The 8,568-nt window shown below is 49.8% G+C and overlaps 1 pseudogene; it reads left to right on the top strand.

Annotated features, from left to right (window-relative positions):
- The first annotated feature begins 3,874 nt into the window (after positions 1-3,874).
- Positions 3,875-7,542, top strand: LOC144255318 (transcription initiation factor TFIID subunit 7-like; annotated as a pseudogene).
- The last annotated feature ends 1,026 nt before the right edge of the window (positions 7,543-8,568 follow it).

Genomic DNA, 8,568 nt, shown 5'->3' with positions numbered 1-8,568 from the left:
GTGCAGGACACATCAAGGGAGTGAGGTCAAGGAGAGTCTGTGGAAACTGCTTGTCATTCTCCTGGGCTGCAGAGGGGTGTCCACCCTGGTATTTGCTAAATCGTGTATTTAGATCAGGGTGAGCTCCAGAGAGCTCCTTTGTATCTTGGTGAAAATGCCTGCTGTGTTCTGTACGTTGTGGTCAATTTTCAAGGTTTATTCTGTGGTCCATCTTCCAGCAAGTTCTGCCATCTCTTCGTGTGTCCCTGCCCTGGTCAGGGTGCTGAGTCCACCTGGCCAGATTACACTCTCCAGGAGGGTGACCGAGTATTGGTTGTTCTGTGAGCTCATGGCATCCCATAACCACAGAATGGCAGTTATCAAGAATACAAGTAATAGCAGGTGCTGGAGGAAACCTGGGGAGAGGACCCTCACACCTTGTTGGTGGGACAGCAGATGAGTACCACCCTGAGGAGAGCAGGTGGAGACCCCTCAGAACAACAGGGAGGAAGCCACAGTGGGACCCAGCTCTCCTGCTGCTTGGTATTTACCCCAAAGACCCAAGTCAGCACAGTGCAGGGACACGGCCACTGCAGGGTTTATACAGTGCAATTCCCAAGACCAGGTTATGCAACCAGCCCAGGTGCCCTTCACTAGTGGATGGATAAAGGAAATGTGGGTCATGTGCCAACACTGCAGCTCTGCTCAGCCAATAGGAGGAGTGAGATGATGGTGAGGGGACGGAGCTGGAGGACATTAGGGAAGGGGAATGAGAGAGGCTCAGGGAGTCAGGTGAGTGTTGGCTGTCCTCTGTGGGAGCTGCCACAAATAAGGGAGATAAAGGAAGGGGAACCCCAAGAGCACAGAAGAGGTCAGTGGGGATCAGGAGGTGACTAAGGGAGAGGGAGGAGGGACAGAGGAAGGGAGGGGCCAGGAGTGAGCTGAGCAGATATTATTGGTCAATTCTGCCCACGTGGGAGTCCTGCACCTGTGGGAGTGAACACTGTGAGGTTCACACACACACACACACACACACACACACACACACACACACACACATATAGTGTAAATTTAATGAAAATTAGAAACTCGTGGAAGAAAGGTAAGTAGGTTAAATAATGGGGAGAAGACGAGGAAATTTAAAAGGAGGAGCTGTGAGAGCAACAGAGGTTTTATAGACAATGAATATATGTGACTATGTTAAAATGAAAACCTATAATAAATATATGTAAGATGCACTATTTCAAAAGAAAAAAGAACATGACAAAAACAGAATGATTATCTTCAGACACATCAGAGATAAGTAGAGACCACAAGGCCACAGAGGTCCCCTGGGAAGCTGGTGCATGGACAGGCCTCCAGATGGAGGAAACCTGCCCCAACTCACATCTGCAGCTGCTTCTGGGCTGACCTGACTCCTGTGTGCAGAGCGCCCCCTGCTGGCCCTGGGTGAGCAGCAGGGAGGTTTGTGTCTGAGCTCACACTGAGGTCCCCTCACTGTGTCTCTGGCACAGAAATAGGTGGCCGTGTCCTCCACTCTCAGACTGCTCATTTGCAGGTACAGTGTGTTCTTGGAGTTGTCTCTGGAGATGGTGAATTGGCCCTTCACAGAGTCAGCATAATAAGTACTGCCACCAGTACTAATGTATGAGATCCACTCCAGCCCCTTCCCTGGAGCCTGGCGGACCCAGTCCATGTCGTAGCTACTGAAGGTGAATCCAGAGGCTGCACAGGAGAGTCGCAGGGAACCCCCAGGCTGCACCAGGCCTCCCCCAGACTCCACCAGCTGCACCTCACACTGGACACCTGCAAACACAGAGGCAGCCTGGTCAGGACACTGTCACTCGTCCACTCTCTCTCTCACTCCTGTCCACTCACACACTCAGGATCTCTGGTTCTCCATTCATTACCTTTGAAAACAGCCACCAGGAAAACCCAGCTGAGCACACTCTCCATGGTGAGCAGCTGTGTTCAGTCCTGATCACTGAGTGGGCTGAGCTGGGAGTCCAGGGCTGGGCTCCTGTGCAGAACTGCAGGGTCAGGTGGGCTGGTTTTCATGGGCAGAGGGAGGCCCTATTTGCATGTCCTCCTGCTATATAGCAGCCCTGGGTGGAGGCCTCCTAGAGGAGCATTTAGGGTAGAGGTGAGCATCAGGTGCAGTTAGGAGCACACAGCAGCATTTTGGAAAGTAAAACTGCTTTTTTGTATTTTTCTATTTTGCCCACATCATCCATTAATGTGTTTTCCACATCTACATAATCATGACAGAAGGATCAGGGTCAATTCCATGATGCAGTTCTGAAATCACACAGGAGTTTGAGTGGTGATCCAGTGTGCCCAACAGCTCATATCTGGCAAGAGGGAGTTGCATATTTAGGCTTCTGCTCTTACCCTGGACAGATGTGGTCCCCTGAACCTCCTATAAGTCACAGGAGGCACACTTAGATGTCCTCAGAACCTCTTTTGTGGATTACCTCACACTTGGTGGGAGCTGGGCTCACTCAGGCTGGAGCAGACTGTGGAGTGGACAATCTCAAGGGCACAGGTGAGGCCCTGGTGTGTGACCCCCTGACTGATGTCAGGCCATGTGCAGGACAGGGAGGGGCAGAGAGGGGCAGTGCAGCCAGAGCTGGTGCTTTGCAGTTTGGCCAGGAGAGCAGCACACTGGTGGTGCTGCCCAGGAGCTGTGGACAGGAGGGTGAGGCCAGCAGCTCCACTGGGAGCAGCCCAGGCTTTGCACCCAGAGGATGGAGGGTGTTTCAGGACCCCAGGGATCAACAAGGCCCAGCTTCCCCAGCTCAGAGGCAGAGATGAAGATCTGAAAGACCCTCCAGGGCAGGGCCTGTGGGAGAGAGCTCTGGGCTCCTGACCCAGGACTGCCCAGGGCATGGTTTCCCCTGTTCAGCCAGCAAGGGGCCCAGAGGTTCCCTGCCCTGGTTCAAGGGAGGCCAGGACCTGCTCCCTGCTGAGGGTGACCTTGTCCTCAGCCACACCATGCTGGCTTTGCAGGTGGCAGACTGTGAGAGCTACAGGGTCAGGGAGGGTTATATGAATACTTGAAAGGAAGGGCTGGGAGGTCAGATGGGGGTCAGGGGTCAGAGTCCCTGCTGTCAGCCCTGGCAGGTGATGCGTGGGGCTGTGAGATGAGGCCAGGGATGCTGAGGAGACCTTTGGTGAAAAGGACACAGCAATGAGCAGCACTTGCCCATGAGGCTCAGGCTGCAGGCAAAGCTCACTGAGATTGAGGCTGAGGGACTGCATCCACCTGGAATGTGGGCTGAGCCTGCCCTGAGCCCTCACCTCTCCCCCCCTAGAATGACCCTGAGGACAGAATTGGAGCAGAGGTATTAATGTAAGTCCTGCTGGGCTTCAGTCCCCTTCAACATATCTGTGTTTTTTTTTTTCCTTTTAAAATAGGAATATTCACTCCTGCCATAGAACTTAGGAGTATGGAAATCCTCTTTGATTTTAAGGAGCAGAGATGAGTTTTCCCAGAATCTTCTGGATTTTTGCTCTGGACTTCTGATCTCTGCTGAAGTATTTATGCCTTTAGGGTCTCAAGGATGAGGACTGAATGTGTTCTGCATTATGAGATGGACGTGAAAGCTTTGTGTCCAGGGATAGAATGATTAGTGTGCATCGTTGTCCTCCACAAATTCCATGTGATAAGGTTGTTCTGAGCTCCTTGGGCAGTGGGGGATCCCTTAGGACATGTGGACTCAGGAAACTTATGTCAATCACCATGGACATTCCACGCAAGGGGATTAGCAGACCCCCTGTCTTCCTCCCTCCTTTTGATTCCTAGCAACATGGAGAGTGATTTCCCCACAGGGGGCTCTCTGCATTGCCCCTGGCACATCCAGGAAAGGTGTAAATGCAAAGGACTCAGTTGAGCATGGACTGGAGCCTTAAGCCCTACGACTGGCCTCCACTTGAGTGTGGACGCAGGTAGGTCCTGTTCCCTTCCCTGGCAGTTGTACAAATAGCAACAGCAAATTGGCTCAGGAGGATTGATTAGGAGGGAGAGTATGACCACAGGGATAAGGAGAGGAGTTGACTGACCCTAATGGCCCTGGGGTCTGGAGTCCCCTGACTGTGTCCTGATTGCCCTGGTGAGGGCTTCCACAGCAGAGAGCTCTTGGCTGTGCTGGTCACTGTGGTGGCTCTTTTCTAGGCCACAGTCCAGCAGGGCAGCAGTGGAGGACATCTGAGTCACCCTCTCAGCAGCTCCAGGCACTGGGGTCATCACACTCTGACCCTGGATATCCACCAGGATGCCCCTCTGTCCCTCTCAGGACTGGGGTGGACAATTGAAGAGCAGGGCCACCTGGAGTCTCAGGCAGGACCTGGGAAGTCAGGCTCTTGTCTCAGGTGCCAGGTCTGGGGTGGGCAGACCTTGGTGAGGACAGGGCTTACAGAGTGGGCTGCTTAGAACGTCCCCTGCCACTCCCTAGAGCTCAGCTGCTGCAGTGACCCAGCCTGGCTGCCTGTCCCCCTGCAGGAACCTCACTTGATCCTCAGCCCCACACCTTTCACTTATAAGCTGCAAAAGTGCCAGAATCCAGTGTTGTGTCTCAGGGATTCTTTGGGAGCCAGGAGGACCATGAGCCTGAGGTTTCCCAGATGTCCAGGGCACCAACCCTGGGCTAGTTCCCTGTTTGCTGTACTGAGAATCCCAAGGGTGGTCCTAATCAGGGAATCCCACTGAAGACCCTCCTCTGAGTTGATGGAGAAGACTCACCTGTGTCCTCTGAGCTTCCTAAGACTATGTCCCTGGTGACCCCAGAGCACTCACTTCAGCCTCAATAATGCTGTTGTGCATGTTGTTCATGGGAAAATGCTCCTGTGTCAAAGTGTGCAGTGCAGGGACCCCGGGGAATCAGAGTGGGAGAGTGGACAGTGTTGTTCTGACCTGAGCTTGGAGGAACTGTTTTCAGGTTATTTCTATTCAGGATGGTGGTGGCCTTGGGTTTGTCACATGTCACCTTTATGAGGTTCAGGTCTGTCCCTCATGCTGCTTGTTCTCCAGTCCTTACACATGACAGAGTGCTGGACTTTAGCAAATGCTTTTTCTGCTTTGGTTGATGTGATGGTGTAACTCTTGTCCTCTATTGATGTGGTGAATCACATGTGGACATCCCATTACTGATCTGTATATCCTGAGCCAACTTCCGAGTCCTGTGGTGAGACCCACTAGATCATGGGCCCCACCTCCTTATATGTCCCAGAATGCAGTGGGACAATATTTTATTAAGGAATCCCACATCTATGCTCATCAATACTGGTCTGAAGACTTCTTTCTGCATGTGTCTAGGTCTGGTTTGGTACCAGGGTGTTGATGGCTTTACAGGACGATTTTTTCAGTGTTTTCTCCTTTTCCATTTCATGGAATAATGTGGGGAGGTTAGTCTAATCTCTTCTTTAACGTTCTCTTAGAATCAGCTGAGAATCAATCTGCCTCTGGGCTTTTCTCTCTTTGAAGGATTTAATGGCTCTTCAACTCCATTGCTTGGTATTTTTCCGTCTCACATATTTAGATTCTTGTGCTTCAATTTGTGTACGTCACACGTGTTTAGAGTTTTCTGTCTCTTCAAGTTTTTCTGGTTCACTGGAGGATATTTCCTGAAAATATTTCTAATAATCTTGTGGATTTCAGAAGTGCCTGCACCAATATCACTGTTTTGTCTAATTTTGTTGATTCGAGACTTCTGTTTTTATTTCCTTTAGTTTGTCGAGGGTTTTCAATCTTTCTGTTTTCTGGGAGACATGTCTTTATTTCTTGTATCATTTGTGCGGTGCCCATGGTCCTAAAACTCTAGCCAGAGAACTGGAGCAGGACAAGGAAATGAAAGGGCTCCATGGGAGAGGAAGAGCTGAACCCGCTGCTTGCTGGTGGGGTGATCCAGCATCTGGAAGAAACAAGGTCTCCATCAGGGCCTTGGGGATGCTCTTCTGGGCCTCTCCCTGTGGGGTTGCTGGGCCCTCAGTGTGGTGCTGGGAGCACAGGCTTCAGTGCAATCTCAGGGCCTGTCTGAGCTCAGTGCAGCGACACTCTGCGGAGACTCCTCTGCCAAGCAGCAGGAGGAGCAGAGAAACCAGAGGAGACACTGGGCTCCCTCAGCTTCGCTGCTCAGAGCCTGGACCCTTAGCTCCATCTGCTTCCTGTTTCGCTTGGCTCCGGCAGAGAAGCTGACCCTGTCATCAGCAGGGGATTGTCAGTACCCGAGGGGAGAAAGCTCCCTGCGCCCCGCTGTTGAATATCCCTGTCCTGGGAGGTTTGTGGAGGGGATTGTTCGGGGCCTCGCTTTCTGTGCCCAGGAGCTCCCTGCACAGCCCCTGCGCTCTCTGCTGGCTGCCTTGCTCCTGGGTCTGCGTTGTCCGACAGCGGCACCTAGAGGTCGAACTCGGCATTGCACCTAATAGACTGGATAAGCGGGTGTGTCACTAACAACCTGGGTCCCCCACCTAGAGAACACCTGTGGCTTCTAAGTCAAAATAGACGCCTGCCGGGTATTCTGCTTAGCTGCTCTTCTACTTACAACTCTTGTAATAAAAGATTTCAGGTCATAACACACTGGTGTTTTTACAGTTGCAGTAGCTGGAAGTTTTTAATGCAACAGGGTTTATTAGAGGAGAAGTGAGTCTGGAAGAAGTCAAGATGAGTAAGAGCAAAGATGGCGCTCCCCATGAGCTAGACAGCCAGTTTACCTTACAGCACCTCCAGATACGGCTCTACGGTGAGGGAGCAGTGCAGTCTGACCAGTGAACCCCAAGGACAGACTGACCATGAGGTACACCCCGATGTCCGTCCTGGGATTGTCAGAGAGGACCGGGTTCCATTGGCCTCAAAACTGGTAGGTGTGCCCTCTGTTATGGAAAGCTTGAACACCATCGACAAAAGGCCCTTTTACAAGACAGCTGATATCTGTCAGATGCTTGTGTCCACGGTTGATGGTGACTGCATCCTCCCATGAAGAACCAGTTGCTGCTACTGATCCCAAAGCAAGCAAGAAAAATAGATAAGGACAAAGAGGAAAAGTTTGTCTGGGACCCTGGACTTACTCTGCCACCAAAAATGTCAGACAGAGAAGGTTCCAGAAGGCAACAAAGAAGCAGTATATTGAATCTCCAGGTGTGGGAAAAGGAGTGAAGGGTTGCTGAGCACAGAAGCTGAAGCTGTCAGTACTCAGGGAAAATGGGTACTGTGTGAAAATCAGGTAAACAGCTGCCTACGACCAGTTTCTTCCTGGGAAGGAATTGCTGAACATGAAACCAAAGAGAGGGAAAATCAAGCCTTGCTGTCTCGTCTCCAGGAACGTCTGGCCACAGACAGGCCCATGACTCCTTGGAGCCTGATGAGCTTCGAGAGAGAGTCGTGATCTCAGCAGCAGTGAGGATGCAGATGGGACCCAACATCAAGGTGAAGGAGAAGTGAGCATCACGGAGACTGAAGAAGACCTGGAGGGACAGCCACAGGACAGGCTGAGAGAATCACATGAACAACACCAAGGACATGAAGGAACCGTCATGGGTTGTGGGAATAGAAACAGACTGACCACATGAGAGGGGAGCCCAAGAGACCCAGGACAGAGCAGACGACAAGAGGACCTCATCATGGACGGGGAACCTGGCTCCCAAGGACAGGGTCCAGACTGAGTTAGGTGAACTGGAACACAAGGAAGACCGAGAAGAGGAGCAGCTTACTTCTTCCCTAGAATCACCTTTAGAGGAGTCATACGGATCTTGATGCTTAATTTCAGTCCTGAGACTGGAAAGTCTTGGTTTCATCATTTGGATAGTTTCATCATTTCCCTCTAATGCCAGAAGTTCTGTGGAATTATCTCAGTAGGTTTTTTTTTTTTTTTTTTTTAGAACCAATTTGCTATGTGTTTATTCTTTAGGAAATAGGATCGCACAAACAGATGGTTTTGGACAGTTGTAGAATAAATGAATTGAACAATTTAGCTTTAGTCACAGTTTCATTGTAAGTCTTCACTCCTGTTTATTTTACAGAAGATGTTCTTGCTTTTCTCTCTTGCCACCTGAGATCAATAGGAAGAAACTGGTCTGTAGGCAGCTACTTACATGTGTTTTTCATACATTGACTATTTTCTTAGCTTCTGAAAGCAATTCCCCATGTGAAAAGATACAAATCATTTTCATAAAATTGTTCCTAACAGTAAATAAAAACAATTAATTTTCATGTTAGACAAATAATGCTTCAAGATCTGATAAGCATCGTTATCACTGAAGCTGAATACATCATGCACACATAAATAAACCACTTTCCTATCCTACTGGAGTGAGCTTCCTGAGAAAGAAATCAGGAAAATGGTCCCATTCTAAATAACTTTAAAAGTACTTGGAAAAAATTCAACCAAGGATGTGAAAGATTTATATATTGGAAAAAAATGAACATCACAGGGAGAAACTGAAGACCTTAGATAAGGAAAGACCCACCATGCTCTTGTACCGTCAGAATGAATATGATCAAATGGCCAAACCAACACAAATGTCACCAGAGTCAATGAGATTTCCAACGAATACCAAAAACGTTCTTAAAAGAATCATAAAAAGTCTTTATATTTG

This window comes from Urocitellus parryii, chromosome 6 (assembly GCF_045843805.1).
Source record: "Urocitellus parryii isolate mUroPar1 chromosome 6, mUroPar1.hap1, whole genome shotgun sequence".
In the NCBI taxonomy this organism is placed as follows: Eukaryota; Metazoa; Chordata; class Mammalia; order Rodentia; family Sciuridae; genus Urocitellus; species Urocitellus parryii.
This window is presented reverse-complemented; position numbering and strand designations above follow the sequence as displayed.